Source organism: Canis lupus, chromosome 18 (assembly GCF_048164855.1).
Source record: "Canis lupus baileyi chromosome 18, mCanLup2.hap1, whole genome shotgun sequence".
In the NCBI taxonomy this organism is placed as follows: Eukaryota; Metazoa; Chordata; class Mammalia; order Carnivora; family Canidae; genus Canis; species Canis lupus.
The window spans coordinates 47680213-47698107 of record NC_132855.1 but is presented as its reverse complement, the minus strand read 5'-3'; the positions used below and the strand labels follow the sequence as shown (position 1 = coordinate 47698107).

Here is a 17895-nt window from a genome sequence, read left to right as displayed (position 1 = left end):
GCCCCGTGGAAAGGCTCACATGGTAGGAATTGAGGCCTCCAGCCAATAGCCAAGGATGAAGCCTCTTGCCAGCCATGTAAATAAACCATCTTGGACTAGATGAATGAAGCCCCAGCTGACATCTTGCTTGACTGCAACCTCATGAGAACTGATTTCCAGCTAAGCCACTCCTGAATGCCTGACCCACAGAAACGAAGAGGTAATAAAAGCTTGCTGTTTTAAGCCACTATGTTTTGGGTAATTTGTTATGCAACAATAGATACCTAATTTGAAGAGGAGTTTGGAGCAGCAAGGGGCTCTCTAGTCATACTTCTCTTTTTACATGGTGCCTCTTCATGTGGTTTTTCTGAATGGGCTAGTTTGGGTTTCCTCACAGTATGGCAGCTGGACTGCTTATATGGTAGCTGCTTACATGATGGCTGATAGGCTTTTGATGATCTATCCTCAGAAGTCACATAGCACCACTTTCTGCATACCCTATTGGTTAAAATAGCCACAGAAGCTGTGCCATTTCAGGGGAAGGAGTCCCTTCTCTTAATGGGAGGAGGGTCAAAGATGTATTGCATGAAGAACACATTGGATGAGAAATAATGATATAGTTGTCTTTGAAAAATACAATCTTCCACATTTAAGCCAAGTGCAACATCCAACAGGGCATTTGAATAGGAGATTGTCAGAATTACAAATGTAGGAGTCATCAGTATTTAGAGAGCAATTGAAGCCCCTGGAGTGGATGAAATCACTTAGGAAGAAAGAATAGAAAGAGAAGGAGATGTAGACCCAGGAGTTCATCACAAAGAACTCTAAAACTTAAAAGCCAGGCCAGCCAAGATGTTTAGAGAGACAGAAGGAACTCCAGAGTGATTTAAAACTGCCAGCTATTGCATGCTGCCTAAAACCATTAAAGATGAAATATAAAACTTAAACCTTCCTAAACAAATAAACAAACACCTTGTCTAGAAGAAGAAAAAAAATATATGCATAGCAGATTTATGCCTACAGCATAAGGAGTGTCTATAAGTTTCTAATTCTCTGTTGTTGTTGTTCTTGCCACTCAAGGAAATCTGAATTTATTGTGGCCAATAGTATTGTCATTGCTTCAAGCATAACCTCCCTACATCATGCTAGGCTAAAATATTAGGCATCTAGTGTTGATACACTAAAAAAATGGTGTTCTTCATGCCTGAGAAAAAAGAAAAACAACAGAGTATAGGATTTCAATATCAAGAAAAAAAAAGAGTATTCAAAGAAAGAAGAGGTAATCATTTCAGGAGAAAAGGCTGCTGAAAAATTAAGTTAAGTGATAATAGAATATTATTCACTGGATTTAACAACATGGAGGCCATTAATGATCATCAATCAGTGGCATGTTGGGAGGCAGAAACCAGACTATAGTGGTTAAAAACATAGAAGAAAAAATAAGCATAGTCCTGGCAGGGAGACAAATCAAAATCACAAAAAAAGAGATTAGCCTTGTGAATAAGAAAACCAATATCTCTAGGATTGTAGAGAAGGAGGTTAGATGAACACAGATGACTATATAAGTGGGATCAGTCCATTGAGGAAATTCATACTATAAAGGACCTATAAAGGTCATTTGTTGAGAGAGAAGAAGAAAAAATGGCTATCAGAGCCTGAGGAGCTTTCCGAAGGCTCATTACTGAAGAAATGGCAGACATATTCCTTGCAAAACTATAGTGTATGATCTATGTCTTTAAAATTTTCATTAGGACTGAGCTTTACCTTTTATTTGTTTAAAAAACAATAAAAAGAAGTGAAATCAACCATTTTGCTTTCCATTTAGTGTTTTTTTAAATAAAACATCTAATAATATTATATATTACTACCAAGTCAATATGGGAATGGTAGGAAAACCCTGGTCATTTGTTGCATCTTACTAGCAGTTATAAGCCAGCTCTCCTAGGGAAATCTAATTTTTAAATTCTTCATCCAATCTATTACTTTCTCAAAATGTAGTTGCAGTGAAGAGAGAGGTAGGAAAGGCCTAAAAGCAAAGGCTTCAGATTCATTTTTGGTTTTAGCCATTGCAAGAGACAGATTGCTTATAGAGTACTATATTTACTGTGACCTTTTCAAATAACATAGTTATTTATAACATTATGTATGAGATATTGTTCTATCATATATTTTTCCTGCAATTGGTTTACAATGGTAAAGCAGCATGGATTCCTTCTCAGAGGAGATTCTTGTGAAAATTTATTACAGGCTCAAGATCAAGAGTGTTCTCAATAATGATTTCATAGCAGATGGCTCTTTGGCAAAGGAAAAGAAAGAAAAGACTGCAGCGTCATGTGAAAATGGGCTCCTGTTCAACAAAAATAGAGCTTATCCAATTATAATGGAAATAGAGAAAGGAGTTTCACCTTCAAAGAATGGCTTTAACAGCCTTATGTCCTACTACACCAGACTGAACTAACACAGACCAAAGTTCAACATAAATGTAAATTTCTAGTAAGAAACATAAACAAAAGAAAAAGACATTAGTGATACTGTGACTATAGGAGCCACATATCTTCCTTATGCTAGGTTTGCTGGTATCAGTATAATACTGCTGCAATGGCTACAATTCTAAAACAGGATTATATGTAATAATATTGTTCTCCAGTCTGAACAGATGGCCCACAGAAGCTCTGCTTTCCTAATCCTGTTATTCCCAATCTCATTAAATTAAAAATTATATATTCCATGTTTTTACTGGATCTGCTCATTTAAGATGCAGTCATTATAACAAAGGTATTATGCTCTGGAATTTAATTTGATACGGTTATATTTAATACACTGTAGATGTTCTTAAATTGGGCAGGTATTTTAAAAGACTAGGTTGATATTTCAGGTAATTGTTTTTGGAGGAATTGCTTCTTTAATAAACAGTATATTTTGTTGTGTTTGGGTTTTAAGTCTAACAATTTCAGGCCAAGACCTTTAGCTTGCATTTGCTTATATGCATCTGTTGTATCCAGTGAACCTTAGTAGAAGGAGATTCCTCAGATAAGTGGCCATATCACTTTCTCCAGTGCATTAAGCACTTTGTCCAGAAACATTAAAACTGGCCTGTTTCCAAGAAGTTTCAGAGAAACAAAAACTTAAAACAATGGAAATTATAATATCCCTTTCCATATCTATCAGCAATAGACTGACATTTTGGTTTTGGGGTTTTTTTTTTTTCATAGATTTTATTTATTTATTACTGAAAGGCAGAGAGAGAGAGAGAGAGAGAGAGAGAGAGAGATGCAGAGACACAGGCAGAGGGAGAAGCAGGCTCCATGCAGGGAGCCTGACTTGGGACTCCATCCCAGGTCTCCAGGATCAGGCCCTGGCTGAAGGCAGCGCTAAACCACTGAGCCACCCGGGGCCGCCCTAGACTGACATTTTGAAAGGCAGTTTAAAATATATCTAAAAACAGACTACTTGTTATTTGTATTTGGAGATAAATCATTTTCCAGTCTAAGTCTTAATAAATAAATTTTTTATATCCCAAACTTATTCACTGAAATAGAATTGTTATTCTAATAAATCCTACTCAATAGTCAAATAACACAATTCTCTCCTGTTTTTCATTTTTTGTTCTTATGATGGGCAAGCCAAATAATATCTGACATTTTGGAGAACCTGCCACTTGCCAGATATTGTTCAAAGTGCTTCGACTAGAACAAATACTTGTTAAAGTGTCTATACTACCCAAAGCAATCTACAGATTAAATGAAATCCCTATCAAAATACCAATAGCATGTTTCACACATTTAGAATAAACAATCCCAATATTTGTATGGAACCACGAAAGACCTCAAATAGCCAAAACAATCTTGAAAAAGAAAAACAAAACTGGAAGTATCACAATCCCAGTCTTCAAGTTATATTACAAAACTATAGTAGCCAAAACAGCTTGGTATGGGCATAAAAACAGACACATGAATCAATAGAACAACAGAAAACCCAGAAATAAGCCCACAATTATAGGTCAAGTATCAACATAGGAGGAATGAATATCCAATGGAAAAAAAGACAGTTACTTCAACAAATGGTACTGGGAAAACAGGACAGCCACATGCAAAAGAATGAAACTGAGCCACTTTCTTTCACCATACACAAAAATAAACTCAAAGGGGATGAATGACTTAACTGTGAGACCTGAAACAACAAAAATCCTAGAAGAGAGCACAGGAGTAATGTCTCAGACATCGGCCATAGCAACATTTTTCTAGTTATGATTCCTCAGGCAAGGGAAATAAAAGCAAAAACAAACTTGGGATTACATCAAAATAAAAATTTCTGCACAGTGAATGAAACAATCAACAAAACTAAAAAGGAAACTTACTGAATGGGAGAAGATATTTGCACATGACATATTCAATACAGGATTAGTGTCCAAAATATATGAAGAACTGATACGGGGATCCCTGGGTGGCACAGTGGTTTGGCGCCTGCCTTTGGCCCAGGGCGTGATCCTGGAGACCCAGGATTGAATCCCATGTCAGGCTCCCGGTGCATGGAGCCTGCTTCTCCCTCTGCCTATGTCTCTGCCTCTATCTCTGTGTGTGTGACTATCATAAATAAATTTAAAAAAAAATAAAATAAATAAACCAAGGGAAAACCAAATCATTAAAATAAAAAAAAAACTGATACAACTCAACATCCAAAAACCAAATAATCTAATTAAAAATGGGCAGAAGACATGAACAGACATTTCTCCAAAGAAGACACACAGATGGCCAACAGATACACAAAAAGATATTATCACTTCCCATCAGGGAAATGTAAATCAAAATGACAAGAAGATATCACTTCACACCTGTCAGAATGGCTAAAATCAACAACACAAGAAACAGCAAGTGTTGGGGGAGGAAAAGGAACCATGGTGCACTCTTGGTGGGAATGCAAACTGGTGAAGCCACTGTGGGAAACATTATGGAATTTCTTCAAAAAATTTGAAATTGGGGAACATGGGTGGCTCAATGGTTGAGCATCTGCCTTTGGCTCAGGTTGAGCTTGCCTGGGATCAAGTCCTGCATCAGGCTCCTCGCAGGGAGTCTGCTTCTCCCTCTGCCTATGTCTCTGCCTCTCTCTGTGTGAACATGAACAAATAAATAAAATCTTTTAAAAAAATTAAAAGTAGAACTACCCTATGATCTAACAATCTCACTATTGTGTATTTATCCAACAAATACAAAGAAACCAATTCAAAGTGATACATACACTCCTATGTTTATTGCAGCATTATTTACAATAGCCAAACTATAGAAGCAGCCCAAGTGCCCATCAATAGATGAATGGATAAAGATGTGGAATATATATATATATTTATATATATAATGGAATATTATTCAGCCATAAGAAAGAACAAAATCTTGCTATTTGCAACAACACTGTTGGAGCTAGAATGTATAATGCTAAGTGAAATGAGTCAATCAGAGAAAGACAAATACCATTTCATTTTACTCATGTGTGGAATTTAGGAAACAAAACAAGTGAGCAAAGGAAAAGAAAAGAGAGAGAGAGAAAAAAAAAAAAAAAACAACAAGAAACAGATTCTTAACTATAGAGAACACATGGTGACCAGAGGGGACATGGTGGGGGAATGGGTGAAAGAGTTGAAGGGGATTAAGAGTACACTTACGAGCTGAGTAAGGTATAGAATGGTTGAATCACTATATTGTATTCCTGAAACAAATATAACATTGTATGTTAACTATACTGGAGTTAAAAAAAAACTTAACAATAATATTAAATAAAGAGATGTAATTTAAAAGAAAAAGTACTTTGATGAAGACTAATGAGCATTGATCCACCTTTCCTAATATTTGCCATTCAGATTAATCAGATGATACCAGGTGATTTGATTCATATTCTGTCTTAATCCCTCATTAAATTGTTAATAATGAGCAAGTTTTATGGGCAGTTGCAACAAATCAATAAATTGGTACTTTAACCAAAAATTTTTTACAAAGACACATTGAAAAAAACTACTAAAAATGTAAGCTCCTCCTTTAGAATATACATTCTCTGAGGACAGGGACATTATCTCTCTTGATCTCTACCATATTCCCTCTCCCTGAAATAGTGCTTAGCACAGAGCAGGTGCTCAGGAAGGCCTGCAGAATGAAACCAATGAATAAGTGTATCACAGATGCTCAAACTCTTGAAATCTATAGAGGTTACATGAGTTCCTTATTTATTTTTCTGTCACTCACTGAGTATTCTGTGCAAGGGAATTAGATGTACATTGAATAAAAGAGGAGGGGATAAATCAATGACAAGTCTTTAATGCTAGAAGATGCTGCACATTTGGATTTCAAAGCACATCCCTTTGGTTTTCTTATTGTTGAGGCCTGTCATTGGTCTACCATAGTGTAACACTAATAAATTCAAGCCACAAATTCTACTGTTGAAGCTACTACTCGGGAAAGAAAAAAAAATCCTGCTGAACAACAGGGACATCTGCTGGTTAAAATATAATGCTTCTACCCTTCAAATATTGCATCTAGATGGATAAGGAGATTTGGGAAATAAAGTAACACCAAAACTTCTGTTAGACAAATGCTTACTTTCAGAGCATTCTAATAAAATGATCTCCTCGCACTACAGCAATAATAAAAGGTAGCATTTGCTTCATTCTAGAGTCACACAAATAGTGACACCATCTGAACAACTGAGCTCTCCGTAGTCAGTAACTATTGCCCTAAAGTAATTGCCCCAGTAACTATTGTCTATTCTAAAGAAGAGAAATGGCTATCTTCCTGCTCTTCTGGCTTAACATACTTAATTATCTTTGATCTCAACATTTAAGTCTATCAAGTTAAAGTATTGTGCCATACACTTGCAAACTGAAGCTATGAGTCAGAGGTGGCAGACAGTCCAACTACCTCTGAGCATGAGCTGACTCCCATCTTAGAGGAAGGGACTTAAAATGAATTAACGTTGCAAGAGAGACTGAGCCTACCCCTAACTAACACTGTGCTCTTTCCTTTTTACAAACATCATATAGTTCAGTTGCTTCCTACAAATACACTCTTTCCTACATTAACTGGACAAATGTTCTCCCATCCTTTACCTCCTACTATGGTGATTTCTTCTCATCTTTCCAGTCTCTGTTCAAATGTCTTCTCAGAATACCCTACTCTAACCATCACTTTAAGGGCATTCACTTTGTGTCCTCCTTAGAACTTACAAAAATTGGCAATTTTTTATTGACTTATTGGTGTATTATCCCTCTCTCTCCTATTACAGACTGTAAAGGAACAGGTCTTGGAATCTGGGTCCAGACATTCTCCCAATTCTAAAATTGGTAAAGTAAATTAGCTGGTTTATTTTGCACAAAAAAATTTCAAGAACAGAATGAAAACTTTTATCCTTGCTTGCTAGGAGTATCCAGTTTTAGTTCTCCATTTTCTTAACTGAAAGAGAAACCAAATTTTGCTAATGTTCCATTAATAAGTCTCAGTAAAGAACTATTGCAAAAGAAAAAGTGAGGAGGGTATAAAAAGGTGGTGACTAGATTGAGAGATTAAAAGAAGTGTGGAGATGATATACTGACACAAAATGGGGGGGGAGGCAGGAAAAAAGGAGAGTTATATAAGCTCCAGAGAAAAGTGTAGAGGAGAAATGTGAGACAAAAGTGAACCTGGAAGAGCCTGATGTGTGTGCCTAATTAGGGACAGTTTGTTCATTACCCTATTACTGTAGGAATCCTCATCATATTTCCGGAATTTCTTGAAAGCCTTCCAGTGTAAACCATGAACTGTATTAACAGGACTCAGAAACTGTGTGCAAAGAAAATGGACTACTCAGTAATTGTATTTTTCAAGTACTTTGAACAAAAGCCCTTGCAAACTTCTCTTTCATACCATCCAGGACACAAGATGATCATCATACACCACACCTTGCCTCTCAGTATTTGAAATACTTTTGTATTAATATATCACCCTTGCATAAAAGAAAGGTAATTCTATTAGTATTCTATCATTGAAGATCTTCAAGAAAGTGTTATAAAAAAATCTAGAGTACAAGAGAGTTAATCATAACTAGCAAGTGCAGCAAATACTGTAACTGTGCTGTAAATACTTTTATAATATAACTTCTATTCGGGATAGAAATATTTCTCATGATTTTTCTACAAAATATTTAATTCCTAATTAGGTAAATCTTAGGATAATAATAAAAAGCCTCCTGCATTTCCTAGGTATACAGTGATGAAGTACTAAGGGAGAAATAACTTAGATGTACAACTATAGAAAGTTGCCCTAGACTTTGAATTATCTTATGGATAGTCCTTACAATGATTATGCAAGTTAAAGATATAATGGTGTTTCTATAATTAATTTTATTATTTTTTCTTATTACTAAAAAAAAAAAATTTAAGTACACCCGTTTCTCCCACCCTCCACCCATCACCTCTGGAAGCTATCAATTTGTTATCTGTACATATGAGTTTGGGGTTTGTCTTTTGTGGGGGGAAGGTGTATTTGTTTTTAAGTTTTCACATTAATTATATGGCATTTGTCTTTCTCTTATTTCACTCAACATGATCAACCCTTAGGTCCATTCATGTTGTCACAAATTTCAAGATTTCATTTTTTTATTGTGAAGTTTTATATATTTATATTGATGGATACTTACATTGTTCCCATAGCTCGGCTATTATAAATAATGCTGCGTTAAATATGGGGTGCATGTATCTTTTTGAGTTAGGGCTTTCATTTTCTTCCACTAAATACTCAGAAGTGGAATTGCAGGATTATATGGCTATTCTATTTTTTGAAGGAATTTTATTGAGGAATATCCATACTGTTTTCCATAGTGGTTGCACCAATTTACATTCCCACCAACAGCATGACGGTTCCCTTTTCTCAACATTCTCATCAATGCTTATTTATTTTTGATAATATCCATTCTAACAGGTGTGAAGTGATATCTCTTTGTGGTTTTGATTTGCATTTCCTTGATTAGTGATGTTGATCATCTGTGTTTGCCTTGGAAAATGTCTATTCAAATCATCTGCCCATTTTTAAATCAGATTGGTTTTTTTGCTATTTTCCTTTTAAAGATTTTATTTATGAGAGAGAGAGAGAGAGAGAGAGAGAGAGAGAAGCAGGCTCCATGCAGGGAGCCCGACATAGGACTCGATCCCGAGCCTCCAGGATCACACCCAGGGCTGAAGGTGGCGCTAAACCTCTAAGACAGCAGGGCTGTCCGTTTTTTTTGTTTTTTTTTTTTTGTTTTTTTTTTTTTTTCTGTTTGTTTGCTTGTTTGTTTGTTTCCGTTGAATTGTATGAGTTCTTTACATATTTTGGTTATTACTCCCTTATCAGGTATATGACTTGCAAATATGTTCTCCCAGTCAGCAGGTTGCCTCTTCATTTTGTTCATGGTTTCCTTTGCTGTACAGAAGCTTTTTAGTTTGAGGTAGACCAGTTTATTTTTGCTTCTGTTGTGTTTGCTTTTGGTGTCAGGTTCAAAAAATCACCACCAACACCTCTGTCAGGGAGACTACTGCTTATGTTTTCTTGCAGGAGTTTTATGGTTTCAAGTCTTATGCCCAAGTATTTAATGTAATTTAGGTAATTTTTATATATGATGTAAGATAGTGGGCATTTCATTCTTTTGTATGTGGCTGCCCAGTTTTCCCAGTACCACTTATTGAGGAGCCCATCCTTTCATCATTACGTATATTCTTGGCTCCTTTGTCATAAATTAATTGACCACATATGTACAGGTTTACTTCTGGGCTGTTTGTTCTCTTGAGCTATGTGTCTGTTTTTAATGCCAGTACCATACTGTTTTAATATAGCTTTGTAATACAATTTGAAATCAAAGAACATGATGTCTCCAGCTTCGTTCCTCTTTCTCAAGAATGCTTTGGATATGTGAGGTCTTTTGTGATTCCACACAAATTTTAGAATTATTTTATTTCAGTGAAAAATGCCATCAGAATTTTTAAGGAATTTCGTCGAATCTGTATATTGCTTTCAGTAGTGTGGACACTAATAATATTAATCCTTCCAACTCATAAGCATAGAATATTTTTCCATTTATTTGTCTTTTCCTTCATTAATGCTTCATAGTTACCAACACGCAGGTCCTTCACCTGCTTGGTTAAATGTATTTTTTACATATCTTATTCTTTTTTAATACAGTTGTAAATGGTATTGTTTTCTTAATTTCTCTTTCTGATACTTTGTTATTGGTGTATAGAGATGCAACCAGTTTTTATGTATTGATTTGTATTCTGCGATTTTACTGAATTGATTTATTTTTTTTAAGATTTTATTTATTTGTTCATAGAGACAGAGAGAGAGAAAGAGAGAAGCAGGCTCCATGCAGGGAGCCCGACGTGGGACTCGATCCCGGGTCTCCAGGATCACACCCCGGGGCTGCAGGCGGCGCTAAACCGCTGCGCCACCGGGGCTGCCCACTGAATTAATTTATTAATTCTAAAAGTTTTTTGACAGTCTTTAGGATTTTATATATATAATACCATGTTATCTGCAGATAGTTTTACTTCTTCCTTTCCAATCTGGATGCCTTTTACTTCCTATTCTTGCCTAATTGCTGTGGCTAGGGCTTCAAATACTAGGTTGAAAAAAAGTGGGAAGAGTGGGTATTTCAGTCTTATTCTTTTTTTTTTTAAAGATTTTATTTATTTATTCATGAGAGACAGAGACAGAGAGCGAGAGAGAGACAGAGACACAGGCAGAGGGAGAAGCAGGCTCATGCAACGGGAGCCCGAGGTGGGACTCGATCCCAGGTCTCCAGGATCAGGCCCTGGGTGGAAGGCAGCGCTAAACCGCTGAGCCACCTGGGCTGCCCTCAGTCTTATTCTTGATCTCAGAGAAAAAGCTTTTGGCTTTTCACCGTTATGGTTAGCTATAGGCTTGTCACATATGGTCTTTACTATGTTGAGGTACATTCCTTCTATATTCACTTGTTTTTATCATAAATGATGAATTTGCTTTTAGAATTATATATTAAATATTAAAATACATTTGTCTTCCCCAAGTAAATACCAACTGACTTTTGAAAAGGTGGTTATGAAAGAAACTCATCCAGAAAGGGAGAATTATAAGGATGGGCTTGATTTTTTTCAGGGAATTAACAGCAGAGTGCAGCAGAGTGCAGGCTGCAAAATTTTGCAGGGGATAACAGACAGCCAGACTATAATTTAGATGCTACACTGTTATGCCTTGGTGAAAAAGAATCCTATACACTTGTGCTTCATGAGAAATGTGGCTAATTAGGGACTACTTCCTCATAAATGTTAATGTTAACAATTTTACATATGTAATTATTTCATTAGAACTACTCTGAGAGTAATTGCTTTTCTAGTTTACTTTTAAGTGCTTATTACTACACATTAGGCTCTGTGCAAAGCATGTCTACAGTATTTTGGGAGGTAGATTAGATTATTCCCATAATTTGAAGGCAAATGAAGTTGAGCAGTGAATTACTATACCCACTACTAAGCAATAAAGCCAAGATGCATACTCATGTACCCATTTAAAAATTGAGTGATATATGTAATACCCAAATAGGATATAGAGTATCACATACTGGTAATAAAGTTGATGTGATAAAATGCTGCTTAGCATTTATTTATTTTGAAAATTGGTCAAACATGTCCATCTTCCAGTTGAGTAAAGACTGGAAACTGGTTGAAATAACTTGTTTTCATTATAAAAAAGACTGTTGCCAATGTGTACTTTGTGAAATGCAAAAGAGTAATAGTTCAGAGCATAGGCTCAGGGGCTGAGGCTTCAATTCTGACTCTATCACTTCTTTGCTGTGTGCGCTTGGACATCTTTTCATTTTTTGGTTGTCTAAAATAGGAATCTTTTGTAATAACTATAGTGATGCATCTGGCATTTGTGAACATTAAATGAGTTTCATACATGTAAAGCATTTGACACATAAGCACTCAAAAACTGCTGGCTCATATTGTCCAAATCCAGAGGCTTATTTCACCCTTTCATTCTTTTTCAAGCAGACTTTTTTTGAGGAGTAGTTTAAGGTGCACAGCAAAATTGAGAGAAAGATACAGACTTCCCATATACTACTTGCTCTATACATGCGTAGTCTCCTCCATTATTGTCACCCAGAGTGGTACATTTGTTACAAATGATAAACCAACAACGACACATCATTATCATCCAAAGACCACAGTTCACATTAGGGTTCATTATTGGTGCTGTACATTTTGTGGGGTTTGATAAATGTAGAAGCACTTGTGTATTATCTACCATGTTAGTATCAGAGAATTATTTCACTGCCTTAAAGATCCTCTGCTCCATCTATTCCTCTCTCCAACCCCAAGCCTTGGCAACTACTGATCTTTTTTTTTACTGTCTTCAGTTTTGCCCTTTCCAGAATGTCCTATAGTTTGAATCATACAGTATGTAACTTTCTCAGACTTATTTTACTTAGTTATATGCATTTAAGCTTCCTTCATGTCGTCCACAGCTCATTTCTTCTCAGCATTAGATAATAATGTATTGTACAGATGTACCACAATTTATCCTTTCACCTACTGAAGTACATCTTGGTGTCTTACAAGTTTGAGGCTTTTATGTGGATGTAACTTTTCAACTCATTGCATAAATATCAAGGAGCAACTGTTGGATCGTACAGTAAAATTGTTTAGTTCTGTAAGAAACTGCCAAACTGCCTCTCAAAAGGACTATAACTTTTTGCATTCCTACTAGCAATTAATGAGAGTTCCTGTCCCACATCATCACAAGAATTTGGTGTTATCTGTGGTTTTTATTTTAGTCATGCTAATAGGCATATAATAGTATGTCATTTTGTGAAACCCAACGTTTATGACTGAGAAATTCTTTTACCCCAAAGAATAGCATGGTAATGTGGACTACTGCTGAAAACTATGTACATTTGACGTAAAATGTAAATATTTATGTTTCTAAACCCATTTCAGTATGTTTTTTACCACCACCCCACAGTTTCCTTGATGAATTACTGTCCCTTCCACAAAGTCAACAATACTTTGTAGTCAAAGGAAACAACTGCGTAGAAAAACCAAAACAAGCTAAGATAACTGGGGGGAGGGGGGGCGGTGATTATTAAGCATTATTAACCTCATTAGTTACTTAAGACCAATTAAGGAGTACATATTTACGTTCTCCATAGCCTTTATTTGACCTTTACGACTGAGGCTGAGTAAAATGAGATTGGAATCATAGAGTTGTAACAGACTCGCACCACTCCACCACAAGATTTTCAGGGCCTTGAAACAGAGGCACATAAGTGGCTCAGTGGTTGAGCATCACCCTTGGGTTGAGCATCACCCGGATCCCAGGATCGAGTCCCGCATCCGGCTCCCCGCAGGGAGCCTGCCTCTCCCTCTGCCTATGTCTCTCATGAACAAGTAGAATCTTAAACAAACAAACAAACAACCCAAGCCTCTGCCAGGGTCTCACGGAGCTTCTGAAAGACTGGCCTAGGGGATGGTCCCAAATATTGGTCCTTTCTAAAAGTCTCGGCCGTAACTGCGGAGCGGCCGGCCTAGAGAAGCAGAGCTCTGAGGCGGACAGCGCACTAGAGTGGCAGCTGCCTAACCCGCAGAGGGTGTTTGGCCGGAGCCGCATCCCACGCTCAAAGAGGTTCACACGTCCCTTCAAGCGCCCACCGGAGTGCAGCCTGGGCGTGAAGGGCCAGACACAGTGCCCGGCTTTCTTTCCCATCTAGACACGGCTCGCGTTCCTGCCACACCCGGCTGGCTCTGGAGCCCGGGAATTTACGAAACTCTGCCAGGGGGTCCAAATGCTCCAGGAGCCAGAGAGGCAGACCACAGTTACACCCAACAACGGTGGGCCTCCTCCTTCAAACATCAGCAGAGCCAGTGTCGGCACCGGGATCTCACAACGAGAGAGAAGAGCGGACCACAGGCGACTGACTGCCAGAGAAGGGCACCGACGCGCCAATACCCCGGGACTTTTTTTCCGCGCGCCGACTTGGCCGGAAGTGACGCGAGCAACCGACGCGCAGAGCGGTCCCCAGGGAGAGGAGAGAGGGAGGGGGAGCGTGCGGGGGCTGGGGGCGGGGCGCGGCCGTAGCTCCGTTTCCGGTGGCTCGTCGCGCTCGCTCACTCCAGCTGCAGCCACTCTTGCCCGTGGCTGCTTCCTCCATCCTGGTATTTTTTGGAGCCTCCATCCTGGTTCTTCCAAAGTGCCCGGACCCAAAACAGGAAGTAAGTGCGATGGAACCTTCAGGTCCCAACCGCCGCCAGGGCCGCTCCGCCCAGTGGAGCCTGTCCGGCCCCCTTGCTGCCAGCTTGCTCCCGCCGATCGGCGCAGGCTGTGGGCGCCCGGGCACCGCGGGCGGGGTCGGAGCTGGGCCTTCCTGACGCGGAGGCTGCCGTCCCCGCACGCTCAGGCCAGGGCCTCCCTCTCGGGGCCCGGCCCGCGGCGGTGACTCTGGCTACAGAGTGCGGGAGCGAGCGGCCGCCGAGGCGCAGCAGCGATCCGGCGGGGGCGGAAAATGGCGGCGGCTTCGAGGAGCTAAATGGCGCCGGGACCCCTGGGGGTGGGGTGGGCCGGGAGCTTCGGTAGAGAATTGGGCCTGAGAATGCGGAGAGTGAGGAGCCTTACTTGCTCTCTCGTGGTGTTCCTTTTTTTTTTTTTTTGTTACCTTTTAGGGTTTATGCGGTCCGGTGACGGAGAGGTGGGCTGGAGAGAGTTGGGCGGGTCTCGTCCCCCCCCCCCCCCCTTTTTTTCTTTTACCTTGTTTGCGTCTTAGACTCTTCCATCCTTTGGGATTCGTCCTAGCTCTGCTATTGAAGGCCCATGCGGAGGCAGTCGGGGGTGCTGGCCGCATTATCTCGGTCAGCCTCTCTTGAAAAGGACGGACAGGACTGACTGCGGGGAGAGAGTGTCCTAGTCGAGCGAAGAACAGTTTTAAAATGCGTCTGCAAAAGCAGTAATTGTCCTATTTTACTGAGTCCTGCGGAAGTCTTAAGATTTTTTTTTTTTTTTAGATCTTCTTGTCCTCTAAAATAGACTTTGTTCTGACCCTCTCCCCGGCGTAGATTGGAGAGTGGAGGTGGCCAAGTGCCGTTCTCTGCAGTTGAATGAGACAGCATGTGTGTTTTGTTTTTTTAATAATAAAAATACTCGGTGAAGGTAAGGAGAGCGTGATAATTGCATGACATGTATGTAAGTCAGGACTCCCACTCCCTTTCCATGTTTGAATTTGGAAATAACGTTTCAGTGTGTGTTTGCTTTTCTTGTAACTTGATTCATCGTCGTGTTGCTCCTGACAGGCGAGGCTGCTGGTTGGGACATCCGACAAAACACATAGGATCTAGGGTGACTCTCGAATATGCAGTGCTTGAAGCCTAGGATAATACCATCTCGAAATTTTGTGTCTTTTCCTAATCATGTCTTCACTTTTAATTCGTGCAAGACCATGAACCATTTGTAGCTTTTAACCTCCAGTCCAAGTAAGAAAATATTCTTCCATTGTGTTGAAAGTTTTACGGAACGGAATTTTTTTTTTTTCTTTTCTGTTTTCGTTTTCAGTTAAAGGTTTTCATGTGTGTGTTTTGTTTTGTTTTGTTTTCCCCATTAAGATTCCTTTTCTGAGCCGGCTTTAAATTTGTTGTTTCTAATAATCTTTATAGTATTACTGATTTAATTTTTAGTAATTTGAGTAATTATCACCACTTTAACATTTAAAGATTCTTTGATGATGATGATGATGATATACCAAAAACTTGGCATCTTCCTATGGTGATATAGTGAGAGGTCTTAACCTTATTAGGTTAAGATTCAGAAATTTAGTTAAGATTTAGGAAAAAAGTAAAATTCAGTCCTTTAATCTTAGAATTGTCAGGCTGTCCGAGAACTGTTGTTTTTTCATTCACAAGGGACAAAAAAATAAATTTTATGTTTTGTGATAATATTATGTCATTTTTATTTCCATATACTTCTGTGCCACCAAAAAGCTAATTTTTTTTTTTTTTTTACTATTTTAGTTGATAGGCTCACCCCAAAATATGCTTTTTGGGACTGATCTAGAATCTGCATTTTCTGCGTGAATCTCTTTAATTGATTGCAGTTGAGCTAGATGATGGAGCCAAAATGCTATTGCCCTTTCTTCATCTACAGTTAATCAGTAAGTACTGGGCATTGCATACTTGCTTAGAACTTTTAAGTTCATACTTTGAGCAGTTAGATGAATAAATATGTATTGTGTAAATATTTTTCTTAAAATGTTCAGGTTTTAGAAATACTTTGAGGGGAAGCAGTCACGTTCTGGAGTTAGGCTTTGATTTTTGAAAGCAGAATATGACTGAGAAATGATTACTAATAGAGAATTATATTAAAAGAAGGCAGATGTCCTCTTGATTCTTTAAGTTCTCTTCTTTTTACAGGGTCCCCCCCCTCCCCCCGTTTTTTGTTTTTTGTTTTAAAGATGGGGCAAGTTTATCTCCTTTTACCCCAAGGCAACAGGAGAGATAAGCATATTTGTAAGGTTAGATATTGCTAGTTGGTATTGAAATACAGACAAAAGCTTTCCTTTTTTTATTCACTTCATTTATCTCTCCATCTACAGACCTTATTTTATTAACGTTGTAATAAGATTGTATGTCCTGACAGTAACTTCACATTATTATAAACAGTTGCTTTTGTCATGCTCCATTAAGTTCATTGGCTTAAGTTAACACAAGTGAGGATGAATACACTAATGTGAAACACGAGCATCCCTAGGGATTTACAACCTGCATATAGATGTTAAAAATTTAGGAGGACTGGGATGTGTGTTTTAAAAGTATTGAGGTCTTAGATCATAGCGAACACACTTCTATATCTGTTGTAGGGACAGCAAAACTTTAGAACAACAATGGTTTAATAAGAGTTGTACTTTCTCTTATGTCTTAGAGGCTACTTATTTAACAAGGGGTGTTTATCTTCTCAAAATGGAGTTTTATTTTTAATAATCAGTTTTACTGCCCTAATCTTGAGCAGTTTTTTTCCATATAAATGGTTGACTAAGAAATGGTGTACCTCTAAATGCTTTGCAATTTCAGTTGCAAAGTCTCTTCTATCCTCAAATGATAGGAAATGACCTGGAAAAGTGATGAACTTCTTGCTAAGTGTATTAAATGTATAGATTTATTAAATGTATGTGGCATTTGTTTGCTTTCATATCTGAATTCCCTCCCCCTTTTTTTTTCCTTTTGTGAAGAAAATTCTTGTAATAGAAATCACGAATAGGTTTTGGTTTTGCTTTGATTCCATAAAGATAAATAAAAGAATGAACCTGTTTATCATGTCTGCTGCTTCAAGTTTGTGGAAAGACACCCCAATCCATGACTGAATTCCAGAAAGATGTTCTCAGGAAACAGCACATTGGACAGCCCTTTATGAACAATTTTTTAATTTTTTTTAAACTGTCATTTTGGTTATGTACACTGTTATCAGGCCATTCTCCAAGCACTGAGTTGTCAACACTTTATTTATCATCACATGTTATGTAGCAAAAGAAATGCTCATTATGTTTATTTACTGTCTATTTGTATATTAGTATCTGTCAAGTGTCCTTTAAAAATCAACTTTAATGTAAATCGGAGGACTATGATGAAAATTTGATGTATTTCCATATATAAATGTAGCCAAATGCTCATCATAAGTTCTGAAACCATGTACTACTATGTGAAAAATATTCTTTCAGATCAGCAATATGATTTTATTGCCAAACTAGGTACAAAATTCTGCACCTTGAACCATACTACCAAGTAATCGTCTTTGATAATAACATTGTTTTTCAATAGTTTGTAATTGGGGGCGAGGGCAACTGAATGGCTCAACTGGTTAAGCCTCTGGCTTTGGCTCAGATCATGATCCCAGGAGCGGGCCTGTGTCAGGC

The 17895-nt window shown here is 38.2% G+C and overlaps 1 protein-coding gene and 1 long non-coding RNA gene across 16 annotated transcripts in view; one reads left to right on the top strand and one right to left on the bottom strand.

Moving 5' to 3' along the window:
- The window catches only part of LOC140609158 (uncharacterized), a 91386-nt gene that overhangs the window by 56980 nt on the left and 16511 nt on the right, over positions 1 to 17895 (bottom strand). The window lies entirely within an intron of this gene.
- Positions 14056 to 17895, top strand: part of DMTF1 (cyclin D binding myb like transcription factor 1) — a 44155-nt gene continuing 40315 nt past the window's right edge. For 2 of the 12 annotated variants that reach the window (XM_072784371.1, XM_072784361.1), the window contains exons 1-2: positions 14056 to 14215; positions 16001 to 16140. The gene's annotated coding sequence lies outside the window, so the exon portion shown is untranslated. Of the gene's footprint in view, positions 14216 to 14332; positions 14602 to 14663; positions 15467 to 16000; positions 16141 to 17895 lie in introns of those variants that run through there. The other 10 variants (XM_072784370.1, XM_072784360.1, XM_072784372.1 and 7 more) reach the window with 8 other exon arrangements.